This window comes from Neofelis nebulosa, chromosome 6 (genome assembly GCF_028018385.1).
Source record: "Neofelis nebulosa isolate mNeoNeb1 chromosome 6, mNeoNeb1.pri, whole genome shotgun sequence".
NCBI classification, from domain to species: Eukaryota; Metazoa; Chordata; class Mammalia; order Carnivora; family Felidae; genus Neofelis; species Neofelis nebulosa.
The window spans coordinates 121,935,980-121,952,139 of record NC_080787.1 but is presented as its reverse complement, the minus strand read 5'-3'; the positions used below and the strand labels follow the sequence as shown (position 1 = coordinate 121,952,139).

At 41.1% G+C, this 16,160-nt stretch overlaps 1 protein-coding gene and 1 non-coding gene across 31 annotated transcripts in view; one reads left to right on the top strand and one right to left on the bottom strand.

Moving 5' to 3' along the window:
• Positions 1–16,160, top strand: part of EPB41L2 (erythrocyte membrane protein band 4.1 like 2) — a 220,619-nt gene that overhangs the window by 50,458 nt on the left and 154,001 nt on the right. Inside the window, exon 2 of one of the 30 annotated variants that reach the window (XM_058735242.1) lies at positions 6,935–7,052. The exons of 28 other annotated variants lie outside the window; for them this stretch is intronic. The gene's annotated coding sequence lies outside the window, so the exon portion shown is untranslated. Of the gene's footprint in view, positions 1–6,934; positions 7,053–7,081; positions 7,190–16,160 lie in introns of those variants that run through there. One more of the 30 variants, XM_058735245.1, reaches the window with a different exon arrangement.
• On the bottom strand, positions 1,208–1,350 carry LOC131515653 (U4 spliceosomal RNA). The gene has a single exon (XR_009263694.1). It is a non-coding gene; the product is annotated as a U4 spliceosomal RNA (small nuclear RNA).

Sequence of the window (16,160 nt, the reverse complement as noted above, 5' to 3'; positions counted from 1 at the left end):
GGGCATCAGTGCTTATCACTGTGATCATGCCATTGGACTTGTCCGTTGCAAATTGAACATGCTTCATTGCACAGGTGTTTGCATGGCTGAGCAAATTATATTTGGACAATAAACTGTTATGCCTGTCAGTGATTAGAGAGGCGGGACGGCACATGGACTACTTTGGTAAGAGAATTAAAGAGAATATTAGCAAACATTTTTGTAAAAGAAAAGAAAACAAAAACACTTTGAGAATAAACACACTTTTTCTTTTATTCTTTAATGGTTCAGTGCTCTTAAATATACTAGAAGTCAGCCTTATACTGGAAAGGTGTTTTTTTTTTGTTTTTTAATCTAGTAACTTTTATTTATATCTTTGAGATTGTTAAACAGTACCAGGTTTTCCTTATTGGAAGACAGTTGTAGTTGGATTATGGATGCAGCCATAGGAAAATCCAATTTCCAATGTCCTATAGTTTTAGTCTGCAGTTTTGTTTTGTTTTTGCTTTTTGCACAGGTGTGAAATCTGTGTTCAGGAGCGTGGGAGTGTAGAATGATGAGGGGACTGTCATAAGATCTCTGGAGATATCTGAGTCCAGTTAAAGTATGTGGCTGGGAATTTGAGAAAAGTTCTCAAAGCTATTTTTCTTTTGCTGCACTGGTGCAAGTAAGTAAGGCCAGAGTTATATGGAACATGGGAACATGGTGGAGAGAGCAGCTGGGGGTCAAGGGTATAATGGTGGCCCATGGGAGCCAAGCTGTTGAAGGAGGGTAATGAAGACTTGGGTAGTGACAGGGGCAGGCTGCTCAGGTCAAAGAATTGTTGGAGTTGGGGTAGAAGAAGGATTGAGCTAGAAAGATGGAAGATAATCAGAGGTCAAGATGCAGGAATTCGAGATAATGATAGGATTCTGCTTCTAGGGCAGGAGTTTTCAAGAAATCATTTTAGAAGGCTATGACTGGTATTTAGAATATGAAAAAGAATAAACATGAGACTCAGGGTCTTATCTAACCTGTGTGGAATTTTTTTTTAAAGTTTTTTCTTTTTAATGTTTATTTATTATTGAGAGACAGAGACAGAGCATGAGCAGGCGAGGGGCAGACAGAGGGGGAAACAAAGAATCCGAAGCAGGCTCCAGGCTCCTAGCTGTCAGCACAGAGCCCGATGCAGAGCTCGAACCCAGGAACTGTGAGATCATGACCTGAGCCGAAGTTGGATGCTTAACCGACTTAACCCCCCAGGCGCCCCTAACCTGTGCATAAATTTTACGTGAATTAAAGAGTTTTCCCTTTTTGGGAAAAGTTTTCAATTAGTAATAATCGTGTCTCAGATCAGCTTCAAGGGCCATGATACTGCCCCTGCACAAAGCTTCCCCTTTGGAAGAGGGGGGAGTGGGAGGAAAGAGGTGCCCTTTTTTGTGGTTGAGGAAATCCACTGGTAGAGAGAGAGGGCTCCCTGAACCCAGGGGTTGGGTCTGGATTTAGCACAATTGGCCTGAGTTTAGGTCTGGATCAGAATGGATCATGCATAGTCATTTGAGAACTTTGTTTCCATTAAAACTGGGTGTGTTTACATTGTATTTGCAAACTGGGCTGGGAAGGAAATATTTTACTCTGGGTCACATTTGGACAAAATTGAAAGCCAGTGCTTGGGGTATGACCGTGGGAATGGGTAGCTGAGATGGTGAGGAGGGCAGGGTCATTGAGATTTGCTTTTTAAGTAGGAATGGAACACACACACACACACACACACACACACACACACTCACACACTGCTTTGCACATTATAACAAGCAGTAGGAGTATGGTAATAAAAATGACTTCAATTTGAAATGCATTATACATGGGAAGGTTTGGGATTCAGCTCCCCTTTTCCCTAGAAAAGACCTTAAACATTGTGGGCTGGTGGAGAAAAGTATGGCTCAGATCTTGGGTGAGCTTCTGGTTCAACACTGGGTCTCTGCCCCTTCACTGTCAGACTGAGAACTAGATTAGGGAAATACCAGAGTCTGGGTTATTGCTAAGATCTGTAAGAACTGAGTCTTGTAAGACTTTTGATGTGCTTTGAGGTCACATGGAGAGGTTTCAGCAACTTTGACAGTGATGGATCAACCATAAAACACATAATCAGCAATAGAAAATTGAAAAATTTTAGAGGGTTGTGAGGGTAACAACTCAAAAAAAAAAATCAAGTAGACACACTTAGGAATTGCAAGGTAGAAGTTCTGGAACCTTCCTCCTGCTGTCCTGATTTTTTTTTTTTTTTTTTTTTTTTTTTTTTTACAAATGCAAAAATACTAGCATTAGCATTTGAGTGTGATTTTTGGCTTTGCCTTTCGATTGTAAGTGAAAACAGGCAAGCATATTTAGACTTCCCTTGGCCACCTCCCCATTGTTCTGAGTAGTAAAATCATGGTAATAAGTTGCAAGGCCTTGTGTTGCTTTCTGGACTGACCCTGGGAGGCATAGTGTCTAGCACGCCTTCATACTGGACGTTGGTCAGGCGTTGGCAGTGGGGAGCAGGAGACTACTTTCTGGGGCCCTTCAACAGGGATGGAAAGGTGCCCGGGCCCTCGTGGACTGGGGAGTCGGGAGATTGGGCCAAGGCCCAGTTCCTGTAGCACTTCATGCGCTGTCTCCCAGAGTTCTTACCCCAGCCTCTTGTCAGGTACCCCATCTCTGGGTTGGCCCCTTGCTGGAGGAGTGGCCGTATAGGGATTCTTCACTGGCTGCTTTCCACTGTGAATGGAAGGGGCCGACTTATTCCTCCTGAAGAGCAGATGTGTTGCTGTTGCAATTCCTTGTTGTGTGTTTCCCTTAGCATTGTTAAAACTTGCCGTTAATTTTTCAAGTACTTTCAGGTGCATTATAGATTAATTGGACCTTCATAAGTAGGCTTGGGGAGTTAGTATTTCCTTAATGACTGTTGCTGTGGGGCAAGACAATAATAGCTAACTAACATTAACTTAGTGTTTATGTTAGAAACCGTCATTCTACCTAAATTATTTTATGTTTATCTGTAGGAGTAGTCTGGCATTGTATTTTTTTATTGAGGCTCACCTCTCAATTTTCCTTTTTTTTTTTTTTTTTTTTTTAATTTTACTTTAAAAAAAAAGTACAGTGTGGGGTTTGAACTCACAACCCTGAGATCAGGAGTCACATGCTCCACTGACTGAGCCAGCCAAGTGCCCCTCACTTTCACTTTAAAAAAAATTACTTATTTTGAGAGCGCGAGAGAGAATCCCAAGCAGGCTCTGCATTGCCAGCACAGAACCTGACACGGGGCTCAGACCCACGAACCATGAAATCAAGAGTTGGACACTTAACCTACTGAGCCCCTCAAGCACCCCTCAATTTCACTTTTGACATCTTTCATTCCCCACTGTGCCTACCCCTTTCGCAACCAAGTCTTCCCTCCATTTGGAGTTGGGGTGTATGTAGGGTTCTTTTTTCCAAGCCAATGACTGGCTCCTGCCATGAGTTGGGAGTCCCTGTATCTTGACTATAGGCAGAGTGCAGAATTAGTTCTTCTCAGGCCTGCCAGATATTAAATAAAATTTAGAGAAGCTAAAGTTTAGCTTTCTAAAAATGGTCCTAACATATTTGATGCTGTGTTCTACAAAACATTTAAAGCTGAATAGTTGAGTTTAGGGTTTCTAAAGAAGAGCAGTCATGTGTGAGTAAGGTTTTCTGGGCCTAGGGAAGGACTGTGTTTTTGTTAAACAGTGTTAGGTGGGCTAAGGGATTCTAGCTACAGCTTGTTTTCCAGAGACTATTCAGAGCCATGGCTGGTAATGACGTCACCTCCTTGGGTGCCACATCATTCTTTTTTCCTACATAGCCTGCCCCTGCCTTGTGCCCCCTGCGCCCTTTTTAAAAAGAACACTTAAGTACTACTGTGAGGTTTTTTTTTTTGCAAAAAATAAGTATGAAATTCAATTGTGTGTGTGTGTGTGTGTGTATGTGTATGTGTATGGGTGTGTAGAGGTAGATGGAAATCCAGTGCTTTTTGAAAAGCACACCGTCCCAGAAATTCCAGTTTTAGGTTACTTGCGTTCAATCACTCCCAAGAGATTTTTCTGGGGAAGGGTGGGGACAGAGGAGGGGCTTCAGACTAGATGAGAAAAGTAGCTGTGGAAGAACAAAGTTGAGGGTTTCCACCCCTCTCTTCCCCCTCCTTGTTGAAGACTGGACTATATAGTGTTGCTAAGAGAACTCTGATCTTCAGCATATTTCATAGAGGCCAAAGTGTTTGGATTCCAAATGTCAAGCCTGGATTCAAGGGATTGAATCTTTAATGGTAAACTTGCATGTTGAATAAAATTTGGAATATGGAGAACCATAAATAATAAAAGCTTTATTCTCCCTTTGAGACACAATCACTTATTAATAGTATGTGGTTTTTATTCTTGTACCCTACATTCATAGCTTATAGAATTAATGCTTCAGTAAATGTACTTGTATGCATTTCACAAAGCAGGGCTCATACTATATATTTGGTTTTGATATATATCAAAACCACTTTCATTCAACTTTATTTTGTGTGCTGTTTGCCCTGTCAAAGTAATTTTTTTAAATGTGGGATTTCAGAACCGTAAGGCACTTTAAGAGAGAATTAATCTATCCTCAGGTCTTTATAGATGAGGAGATTTAGTAAAGTGACATTAAATGACTTGCTTGAAATTGTTACTTTCAGAACCGGCGTTGGAACTGGTTAACCACTGCCTGTTCCAGTTTACTTCCTACACTCTGCCTATTGCACTTTACTGGCGAGAATTTGTGAAGTATTAGCCTCTAGGATAAATTAGAGATCGTTGCCCTAGAGAGTTAAATCCATTTCACTAGAACCTTGAGTATGAAAACCCTGAAACCTTGAAACTGCCCAGACACACAGTTAATTTGCCCCAAGTAATTTGGAGTGGTTTGAAAACCATTATGATGTGGCTGAATTGCTGCTATTTTAGGCCCATTTGATGTGAACCTGAAAGGAGTGGAAGTTAAAAATGTATGTTTTACATTTAGATAGAATAAGCATCAGTATATTGGAAGTTCTTCTTTTCCGCTGTGTTAAAACCAATAAATCTCTGAAAACATTTTAGCGGTTTTGCCCAACTATTAATTATCTTCTATGCCAAATTTCTTCCACTCTGGAATATATTTGCCTCCCCCCCCCCCCCCCCAATCCCTATAGGAATTCTTAGGCCATATCATTCCTTTGGCAGTTGCTCACACAGTCTTCTGGCATTTTTTTCTAGTGTTTTCTTGACATTTGAGTATTTGATGAATGATAACTTCCCGGGGGGTTGTGTGTGTTAGTGTCTAGTTTATCAGCTTCTCAGGGATGGGGAGGTTGTCCTAGCATCCCTTTCCTTCCTGCCTCTCTCTTCCCCTCACTTTGTCTTCCTGGTTCTAGCACAGCAGCTCCTGGTTCGCTGTTGTTACTCTGACTTGTTAAAAAGGTGCTGAGCACACTTGGGGCAAATCAGGGCACGTGGCTTTGTTTTTCCACCTCTGTGAGCTGTTGTGCTCAGGAATATCTCTGCAGAAGGAAACAAGTGTAGCATGATTTGCCCGTCGGTTTGGGTCAACAGGTAGTTAGTTCCGTGGCCTTTCTGAGGCAGTTAGGGCTTCAGATGATGTCCTGGTGCACCCAGTCTCAGACTCGCCCTCACCTCTGCTTGACCTTAGTCAGTCTAGAGCAAACTGTAAAACAGCTGCAGGGACTTTAGTGAGATAGGAGGGAGGTCTGAAAAATAGGTGAGGGAGAATCCTTCGTTTCTGTTTTCCTTGGAAAAATTCCTCCACCAAAAGTCCCTAGCATATTAAATTCTGTCTGTGTCTTGAAGACTTAATGGTTTTGTACATCTTGGCTCTCTGCATCTGGAGGGAAGAATTGAAGGCAGACTGAAGGGGGATGAAGAAATTTAGTGTAGAAAATCTCAGGAATAGGGAGTGGGGAAGAAAGGAAATAACAGTTACTAGGATATATTTGTAGGTGGGGGCAGGATGACAGAAAGAGTGGAAAGAGATCGCGAAATAAGGATAGATAGCCAAGTATTAGGGTGGGGACAGAATGTGAATGTCATTTGGCGAAGTTGATTATACTTTTAGTGCTTTTCCAGAAGTTTTCCAAATGATTGGGGTGGGTGGGGAACTAGACTAGAGATGACAGCTTGGGTGCTGGAGAAATAGGATGGGAACAGCCTGGGTGGCTAAAGTAGGAAGACGCAGAACTAAAGAAAAATCTTTTTTCTCCCGATGGTCCTCGGTGTTTCTTATAATACTGTACTTAATTTATTCTCTAGCGTTGTGCCAAAAAGCTAGTTTAATATAAAGAGTCTCTTTTTTGATCCACCGCTTGCCTTTTTCCTGTCTCAGTAAGCTGTTTGCCTTAGAATAGGCTTTGGAGCCCTCCCCGTCTCCTTGTTGACTTGTTCACGGTAGAAAAGTGTCAGGACACAGATTTGATACAAAAGGAGACCAATTCCAGGAACTGCACAGGAAAACAACCACACCACCGCTTTACGGAGCAAGTATCCATTGTGTGATGTGTGTGCACACACATGTCTGCACCTTTCCCTGAAAGAGCTGCTTGGAGGCAATGCACTTGTGCAGAAAGTTTCATGTGTTGCTAGAGTGTGATCTTTCTCTTGGAGTCTTTTTTTTTTTTTTTTTTTTTTTTTTTGTCACATTGAAAAAATAATGGATCTGCATACCCCTGAGGCCTTTTGGAATTATTTTCCACCTGTTTCTGTTTGGCTCTGCAAAAGGAGTAAAATAACTTGGGAATTTTATGATTGGAAAAGGACTTCTGCTTCCTAAAGATACTTCTGTTTACTGTTGGGTTCTCGTATCGGTCGTATTATTTTCTGACCCGGGCTGGGCCCCCTGTGACATAAGCATTAGGAACTGAATTGTGTCAGCACTGCTACTTAAGGCGTTTATCCTAATCCAGGTGTCCTTGGATCGTGCGGTGCCAATGAGCAAGGTGGTGGTGCTGATTGCAGACCTGGGCTGCAGGTGTGAGTTCTGGAGAGCTCTGTGATTACCCAGTGAAAACATTACCAGTAAATGTGAGTTGGTGTTTTTCTTTTGGATGCTCTGTTTTGACCGCAAGAGGGTAGTGGTATTTGTTATTTCAGTGCCATTCTCCTAGAACGGAACGAATATCCGGGACTTCTATCTCCGACGGTGCCGTCATGCAGCAGAAGTAAGTAGAGAGTGAAGACCAGTGAGGAGCCAGCGCAGATAGGGTCCAGATTTGGGCGTGCGGTATTTGGGTTGGCCAGGTTTCCTGGAAGACAGGCTTACATTGTATTTATATAGCCATATTCTAAAAGTTCTGTATAACCGTTACACGATTATATGTATGTGTTCCAGAAGAATAAAATAGTGAATTCCTGGTCGTCTGCCTCCGTTCTGACAGCCACAGCTGCTGCTTTCCTGGACAGGTGCCCCTCCACTCTCCCAGCCATTGCTTGTCCCTGCATTCTGCCGTGATTCCTGGATCACGGCAGACTGGAACGGGGGAAGGAAGGCCCTCCATCCTTCCATCAGATGAACACCACGCCTGAAGGAGAGATTATAGTAACGCCTGTGGCTGTTGTGTTTTAATTACAGTTGTGTACAATTTTTACACCTGTAGGGAAGTGGGAGCTCAGCAGTGTGAAGAGTGGTGGGAGAAGATACCAAGAGGAAAGTGTTTGGGGAAAAATAAAGCTTTTGAGAAAATGCTGAGCGGCAAATTCATTCAGAAACATGAGCTCATCACCTGGTTGATTTAACAGGTTAATGCAAATGAGAAACGCCTGGCAGATCTCCTTTGCCAGGAGGTTAGATTTCTGCCTTTGCCCAGGATATTCTAAGAAGGTTCCTCAGTCACGTTGCTCGGTTTAAAATTTCTTAGATTCTCTAGTGTCTGTGATATAAAGGATTGGCTAAATTCTTTTGGGTCCTTCCCCTATCTAAAATGATACTGTTCAGGAGGACTGTATAGCTGAAAATATGTTGTCAAAGGAGTTACTTTGGAACCATTTTTTTTTGTTTTTCGTAGAATTTAATACCTTTTTGAAGATAATAGCCTTTAGGTCAGTCCTAAATCCATGAGAACCAATCATGCAGACTGAAGATAGTAAATCCTACGTTCCTTACACTTTGCCAATATGAATCTTAAAAGATGGCATGAGGTTTGTCATTATAAATGTGCCAAAATGATATACCAGTAGAGTGCTATTTAATATTAGGCTTACTTTATTGAATCGTTAAGGTGATTATGTTGGATAATAGAAAAATAAGTTCATGATGCCTAGAACTGTTTGGAGAAAAAAAATCGGTGCTTAAGTTTCTTAAAGGTATTTTCTTCCAACCTCATTTCTTTCTATCCAAATGCACTAAGCATAAGTTTGTGCAAAGGGGTGTGTTTTTTGCTGTGGAGGGTACAGAGAGGAGTAACAGATGTATTTAGTAGGTGAAAGGTGGGCATAGGGCCCAGACTGTGGAAAGGGCTGAGAAAAAAGGGGGAGGGATCAGGTGACATTGAGCTGGGAGTGGCAGGGAGGTCTTTGGCCAGGTCCTAGCATGGTAGCTGGACTTGGCCCCATGATAGGGGAGATGATAGGCATGCCGTTGACCCTTGAGAAGGGGCTGACGGAGTGAGCCTGCAAATTGGAGTGGCGTTTCTCTTAACAATACCCTTCTTCATGGGCAGAACTCAGCAGAAAGGCTGGAAAGGAGGGTCCAGCCAGAGTCTAGGGACTCTGCATTTCGTGTGGAAGAATTTGGGTTTTCTTTCTGCAGTTACTGAGGTTGTGTAGAGGTTCAAAGTAGGGCTAACAATTTATGGGGAAGAAATAGTTATGTGAAAAATGTACCTGTTGGTAAAATATGTACGGTTCTACTTATTTTAATCAGAGTGTGCTGTTCATAATTTTAACTGTTTTTTCCACGATACAAAAGCATCAAGTTGTCTAGGGTACTATCTACTGCAGATAAAGTACATACACTTCAAGTGAAAGAGGAACAGCATAAGGCCCTGATTATGATCTTTCTTCATCCAGTGTGTTCACATACTCACTTTTTATAATTAATCCTGACCCTTGGCACTCATCAGATGAGTGTGTGTGTGTGTGTGTGTGTGTGTGTGTGTGTGTGTGTTTCCCCTGAAGGTGTTTCTTAAACCTGTCTCTTAACAGTGTTTAGAAAATGTTATTTGGTTGATTAAAAGTAGGTATATCCTCATTTCCCCACCCTTAATTTATTAAGTTTCTAGTTCCATTGTAGTATATATCTTAGGAAATATATATATGTATTTAGGAAATATATTCTCCCATTTTGGACAATAGTTTGTTTTTAATCTTTGTGACTGTTCTTTGATGTTGATAGTCCTGAGAATCAAGGTAAAAGTGTCTTGGAAAGAAACTCAAAAGTCCTAGCTCTAATAAGTTAGGGACTTGGAATTGAGATTAGATCTGCCTGATAGCCCCTTTCCTATCTGTAAAATGGAGGTGTTGATACTATATTTCTCAGAGTGGTCATGAGAAATTAAATATGTGTAGCTTGTTTATAAGCTGCCTTTTAAGCAACGTGAATTATAGAAGCACAGTGTTTATGAACCTAAAAAACTTGGTTGATTTGGTGAGATAAGTAGTTTTATGTTCTGAGTTTTTTTATTTTTTTATTAAAAAAATTTTTTTAACGCTTATTTTTGAGAGACAGAGGGTGAGTGGGGGAGGGGCAGAGATAGAGGAAGACACAGAATCTGAAGCAGGCTCCAGGCTCTGAGCTGTCCACACAGAGCCCAATGCAGGGCTTGAACTCACAAACTGAGATCATGACCTGAGGTGAAGTCGGATGCTTAACTGGCTGAGCCACCCAGGCGCCCCCTGAGTTTTTTTAGTTGTAAGTTTTCTTTTCAAAGTTAATGTTTGAAATTCCCCAGTTTTTAAAACCATAAGGACTCTTACTTTTGTGCACTGTAATGAGTGAAACTTGTATCCTCAATACTTTCTTTTAATTCTTCCCTACAGGCTGTCCTTCTGCTCCTTCAGTTCTGTTTTGTGTTAATTTTTATTGCCTCTTCCCCCACCCCCCACTCTGAAATGCAATAGTCTTGTAGTGTCCAAGTGGAAACATTGTTCTCTTTGTCAGGGCCAAAGAAGTGCCTTTGTCGTTCCTTGGAGACATTCTGCAGATGCCATTTTGCAGTTCTGAAAAATCTGTCCCTGTCCTCCTTGTGCTGTGTTAAATTGTGCGTATATATGGCTTGGTATTTTAATGAAGTTGTGGTGAAGACTTGACAGTGATACTTGTCCTATGATAACAAAACAAGAAAGGCTCTTTCTCCATCGAGTGTAGATCTGTGTTCCCCATCTCTCCCTAGTGCTGTGTGGTCCGAAAGTAGATCCCGCCTGCGCTTAGGCCCTCGTATGTTTGATGCTTTTCAACCGACTTTATAGGAAACTGTTACAACAACGAATTCTGAGCAGGAGCTCTAAGCCTTTTGTTGATGTGTATTGATTTTCAAAGATCTCTTAATTTATATGTTCTTAATAGCATTTTGAGTGGCAAGAATGAGCTCTAATTTGCTAAGTGGCTTTAATCCTTGTATTAAGAAGCGTGGGTGAAAATCTGTTGGGAAACTGGCTTGATAAAATCCAGGAAATTCCTCTCATTCTTTTAAATCCAGTTAAAATCTGACTTAAAAAAAAAAAAAAAAAAGGCCTCTGATGTAACCGTGTCTGAAAGCGTGTGTGCCTCTTAGAGTCTAGTAATTTCTTGTATACCAGTGCCAAGCTCAAATAGGGATAGTATGAATGTACCTCTGTTTTAGGTTAATCTATACCACATTGCATGGTACCAGTTTATTATAATTTTGCAGGGACTTATTCATCCTGTTTTGCACTGTCTTGAAAACTGCTAAAGCAGGAGTCCAGAAATAAAGGGAGAAAACTTCACAGTGTTTGTTTTAATGGACTTGAATCTATATAAATCTTTTTTTTTTTTAACATTTTATTTATTTATTTTTTTATTTTTGCTAGACAGAGAGAGTGCATGAGCGGGGGAGGGGCAGAGAGAGAGGGAGACACAGAATCCAAAGCAGGCTCCAGGCTCCGAGCTGTCAGCACAGAGCCCGACGTGGGGCTTGAACTCACGAACTGTGAGATCGTGACCTGAGCCGAAGTCAGATGCTTAACTGACTGAGCCACCCAGGCGCCCCTTAAATCTTTTTTTTGTTGTTGTTATTAATCATAGTAACACACGTGCAGTGAAGAAAACATGATAATATAAAAAAATAGAAATAAAGCAAAAAATTGTCATTGTCCACATTTAGGATTATCATTTGGGCTGAGCATGTCCTGTCTTTTATCTGCAAATATGTACACATGGGTTAAAACAACAACCTTATCCTTTTAAAGCTGCTTATTTTCCCTTGGCAAAATATGGAGAGTGTGTTTCTGTAAATTCTTAAGCTGGTAGTACTTAATATGGGAAATAATAATCCATAGGGCATTCATTCATTTATATAGACTCAGTTGGAAGTTCTCAATTAGTAGGAAGTGTGTACATTTATTGCTTAAAGATATGTGTGTCTGAAAGGGACAGGCTGATCATTTTGGTTGTTCTCCAGGGTCATAAAAGCCTAACAAGTCTTTATTAGAACTGTTAAGAAGTCTTTGAAACAAGTGAAGATCTGATCACATAAGCCCTGGCCCCTCCTGGACAGCTGGCTCACTGATTCCCAACAAGAGCTGATTCTGCTGCAGCCCGACTCCTGTCATCTGGGGCAGAGGTGCACAGGGATTACAGTGTTTGTATATGTCTAGCCATCAGTGGCCTTGTTTTATAATGATACCAAGCCTTGTCATGCCATTACGTGTGTGTGTGCGCGCGCGCGTGTGTGTGTGCGTGTGTATTTAAGATAAATATACAACGGGTACAGGACAGACCCTGTTACAATAAACTCCATGTCAGAGCTGAACTTTCTTAATATGGATATTCCTATAGGGTTAGAGGTAAAAGTAGAAGGAAAACCCTCCCCAGGGGATTGATTGTTAGATACCTGGGACCAGCTCTTGTCCAGAAGAGAAAAACTATCCTCCTCCCCTGTTCTTATTACTCTGGGGTTCAATGAGAAGAATATTTATTTTGACTATATAGATAATACAACAAAAACAAATTTTCTTGTTATAACTGTGCTTTTTGTTGGCTCACATTTACTGACTTGGAACTATAGGGGGTGATAATGAGAGAAGATGTGAAAGGATTGAGAATGAGGATAAGATCAGCAAATGATGGCTGAATCTAAATGGTGTGAATGGAACTAGTTAACATCCTTAGTCTGGGGTTGACTCTGGTGGGAGGAAAAGGTCAGGGAGATGGTGATGGGGGGGTGGGGGGGAAGTGGAGTGTGGCAGCTGAGTTGTCAGGAGTACTCCGTTTCAACCCTTTTGTCTGATATGTATGTATATACACACACTTTTCTGTGCGTCTAAGCACAATATGTAAATGTGCATGTATCTGTTCAGTGTAGCTTTTATAGGTCCAATCACGAAGGTTCTTCCCTCACCAAGGGCAGAGTGTACTGTTGACAACCAGTGATATTCATTCCGCCGGTCCCATTTCCGTTCATCCTGTATGTCAGTGGTCAGCCCCGTTGGTCAGGCTTCCCTGAGACCTCCCTCTCCCCTGTTCCATTGAGCAGCGGTAAATCACATTCTGTAGGTCATCAGTTGTGTGGATCATACGGTAGATGATTAGATAAGTAACAGTAGTGATTACACCTAGCTTGTCCTTGAAGTGTGAGTCCTGATTGGATCTTCCCGCCCCTGGTTCTGCCCATTGGGAGGATTGCCATCACCCACCACGTATATGTTAGTGCTGTCTCAGGGGAGGGACTGCATTACTCTTGACCCATTTTAGTCTGACTTTACTGCTCTTGGCATCCTGGTTACTCTGTCAGTGGGTACTATCAGAATGCTAGAGGCTGCCTCATGGGTTGGTTTGCCATCTACCAGGCTTCTCTTTCACGGCCTTGTGATTGGTGAGCACGCTCGCGTGTGCATGTGTGTGTTTGCACGTGTGCACCCAGTAAACTACCACATAACTTGATTGGGCTCCCCCTAGCCTCATGTTTTATTCTGCATACCTTGTGACTTAGAAATCAGTAAAAGAGCTATTGTTGGTTTTGTTCGCAAACTGCTTATTTTTAACCTTATACCTGGAAGAAAAAGAAATCCAACCCAAGCTTTTAAGTATAGACATGGGAAGTAGACAGTCTAGACAGAGAAGAGTCAGCATTAATGAGGACACGGAAGCGTGAAGATTCATTTTGTGTTGAGGGGGCTGGTAGGGCCGGAGATTAGGAGATGGGAAGCAGAAGATAAGTTGAAGATCTGGATTGGAGCCAGCAAGTGCTAAATTTAGGAGCTCCTACTGAAGAGTTTGGTATTCATTCTCCCTGCTGAACCACTGGAAGCCTTTAAAAAAAAATTACTGTTTTTGGTTTTTGTTTTTGAAAGAAGAGACATAATTACAGATATCTGTGTTTTAGAAATATTACATGTCAGGGGCGCCTGGGTGGCTCAGTCGGTTAAGCGTCTGACTTCGGCTCAGGTCATGATCTCGCGGTCTGTGAGTTCAAGCCCCATGTCGGGCTCTGTGCTGACAGCTCAGAGCCTGCAGCCTGTTTCAGATTCTGTGTCTCCCTCTCTCTTTGACCCTCCCCTGTTCATGCTCTGTCTCTCCCTGTCTCAAAAGTAAATAAACATTAAAGAAAAAATTAGAAATATTACATGTCACATTTTATGGAGAACATATAGTTACCCTGTATATCTGTTCTAGTGACTGTTACTGTCTGTTAAAGGAGGCTGCCCAAGGAGGCCTCATTTTGTATTTCTGTGCAGTAAAATTTGGTGCTATGAATTTTCCTCTTTAGGTACTATTTATTTATAAAGGTGACTAGGATCAAATATTTAACTTAATTGCAATAGTAAATCTTGTTACCAATGAAGTACATTGTGTTTACTACAAAATCTGAAGTTTGGGAATATGATTTAAGGAAGGAGTTTTCTTTGGAATTTGAACTGCAATTATGAGACAAATTTGGGTCCACTCTTACTGTGTTTTAAGCTGGAGATTCAAAGATGAGTAAGCCTGAGCTGTTGATAAGCTCACAGTAAGACCATCCGATACTAAGAATTCAAAACTGGTCATTTCAGCCTTAGAAATACATACAGAGAAAGGACAACCAAGTGAGTTTGGATGAAGAGAGAGGAAAGGATCTGGAGTGATTCCTGAACTGAGTCTGTTTCTGTGGTTACTGGGATTTGTTTGTAGCTGCATACTACCTAGTGAATATGATCCAAGTACTCGTTTATCAGATCTATGATCTTGGACTACCTTACTATATGCCGAATACTGTGTGAGGCTCTAGGGATATGGGTGTAAGATTGCAGTCTTTGTTCCTAAGAATCTGATTGTTCACATGGAGAGGCAGCCAGTCAATAGCAAAGAGAAGTGGGGAGGCATTTTGGGGACTAAGAATGTTCCTGCAAAACTGTGGGTAAATAAATTTTTCCTACATTTTGCTTAATGTTCAATGGAATCTTACTGTGTATCAAGTGTGTGAGAGGGGGAATCATTCTATAAATCACCTTCTTAATAGTTGTAGAACTGTTGAATGAATGCATATATCTTTTGTGTAAGAATGGGTTTTTACCAATGGGTATTAATTTAAAAGAACATTTGCATTATTTGCTACTGGTTATCCCTTCATGGAAAGGATACTTTTTCTTTCTTAATTTCTTTTTTTTTTTTTTTTTCAATTGAAATTCCAGGAAGTATCACTGTCTCAGGTTTCTGTCCAAGCAGTTTTCTGAAGCCAGTGGGTGGGTGTATGTTTAGATCCAAGAGAAACAAATTACAACCATGGATGTGAACTTTTCAGTCTTCTCAAAGTAAAAGCTCGAAAAAAAAATACTTTTTACGCTTTTCTTTCTCAAAAACCATCTTTTGCTAAAGAGGAATAAAACAAAGATAACGTGCTAAGTATGTTGGATCTTCATCATATTGTTCCCACCTTTCTTGTAATTAGCACAACTTCTTACAGTGTTTGAGACTTTTATTTCAAAGTTTAAAAAGTGGTTGAAGTAATGTATTTGGTAAAATTCAAATAACATTTTGCATTGCTATTTTAAAGAATGTAGGCATTAAAGAATCAAGGAACAAACACAGTGTTAGATTTATGAAGGGAAGCAACATGGATACTCAGCTTTCTATCTTAAGAGATACAAATTAGACATTTGAAAGTATTTTAGCTTAAATTTATTAAATAGGAATGCAATGGGGAAGAGGTGAGGAAGCCTTTATTGTTTTGTTTTTTTTTTTTTTTTTTTTTTACATTTATTTATTTTTGAGAGACAGAAAGAGACAGCGTGAACAGGGGAGGAGCAGAGAGAGAGGGAGACACAGAATCAGAAGCAGGCTCCAGGCTCTGAGTCATCAGGCCAGAGCCTGACGCAGGGCTCGAACCCATGAACCGTGAGATCATGACCTGAGTCTAAGTCGGATGCTTAACCGACTAAGCCACCCAGGCGCTCCGGCTTTGTTAATTGTTAAGGGCCTATAAATGCATACTTGATGCAGTACACACGTTTCCTAAGGTGTAGCCGCCCCCACTCCTGTGACTGTCATCGTGTTTTGTGTATTACCTGGCAGAAGAGGGAAGAGGATATAAGTGGTAGGAAAGTGTTACAACCATAAAGCTGACACATTTTAGGCTCAGAGCTGCCAGTGTTTCCAAGTTGTGGACTTTGAAGAAAGATTATACATTTTAATGATTAAAATCTGTATAATCAGGTTGTAAGGACGTTCAGGACACTTACTTGTACACCCTAAACTTAGTATCTGGACCACACTTACTTGTAATATTAGGAATTTTTTTTTTTTTTTCTAGACCCTTCCCCCTGCCCCCTTCTTGTACTAAACAAAGCTCCTCATTTCTGTGGTTTAGGGCCACCTCTTTGCTTTGTACATTACAATTTGCTTCTTCATTATATTTCTCTTGTTCCTAGTCCTAACATTTAAAGTTAGTTCTTAGGGGTGCCTGGGTGGTTCAGTCCTTTAAGCATTGGCTCTTGATTTCAGCTCAGGTCATGATCTCATGGTTTATGGGTTCAGGCCCC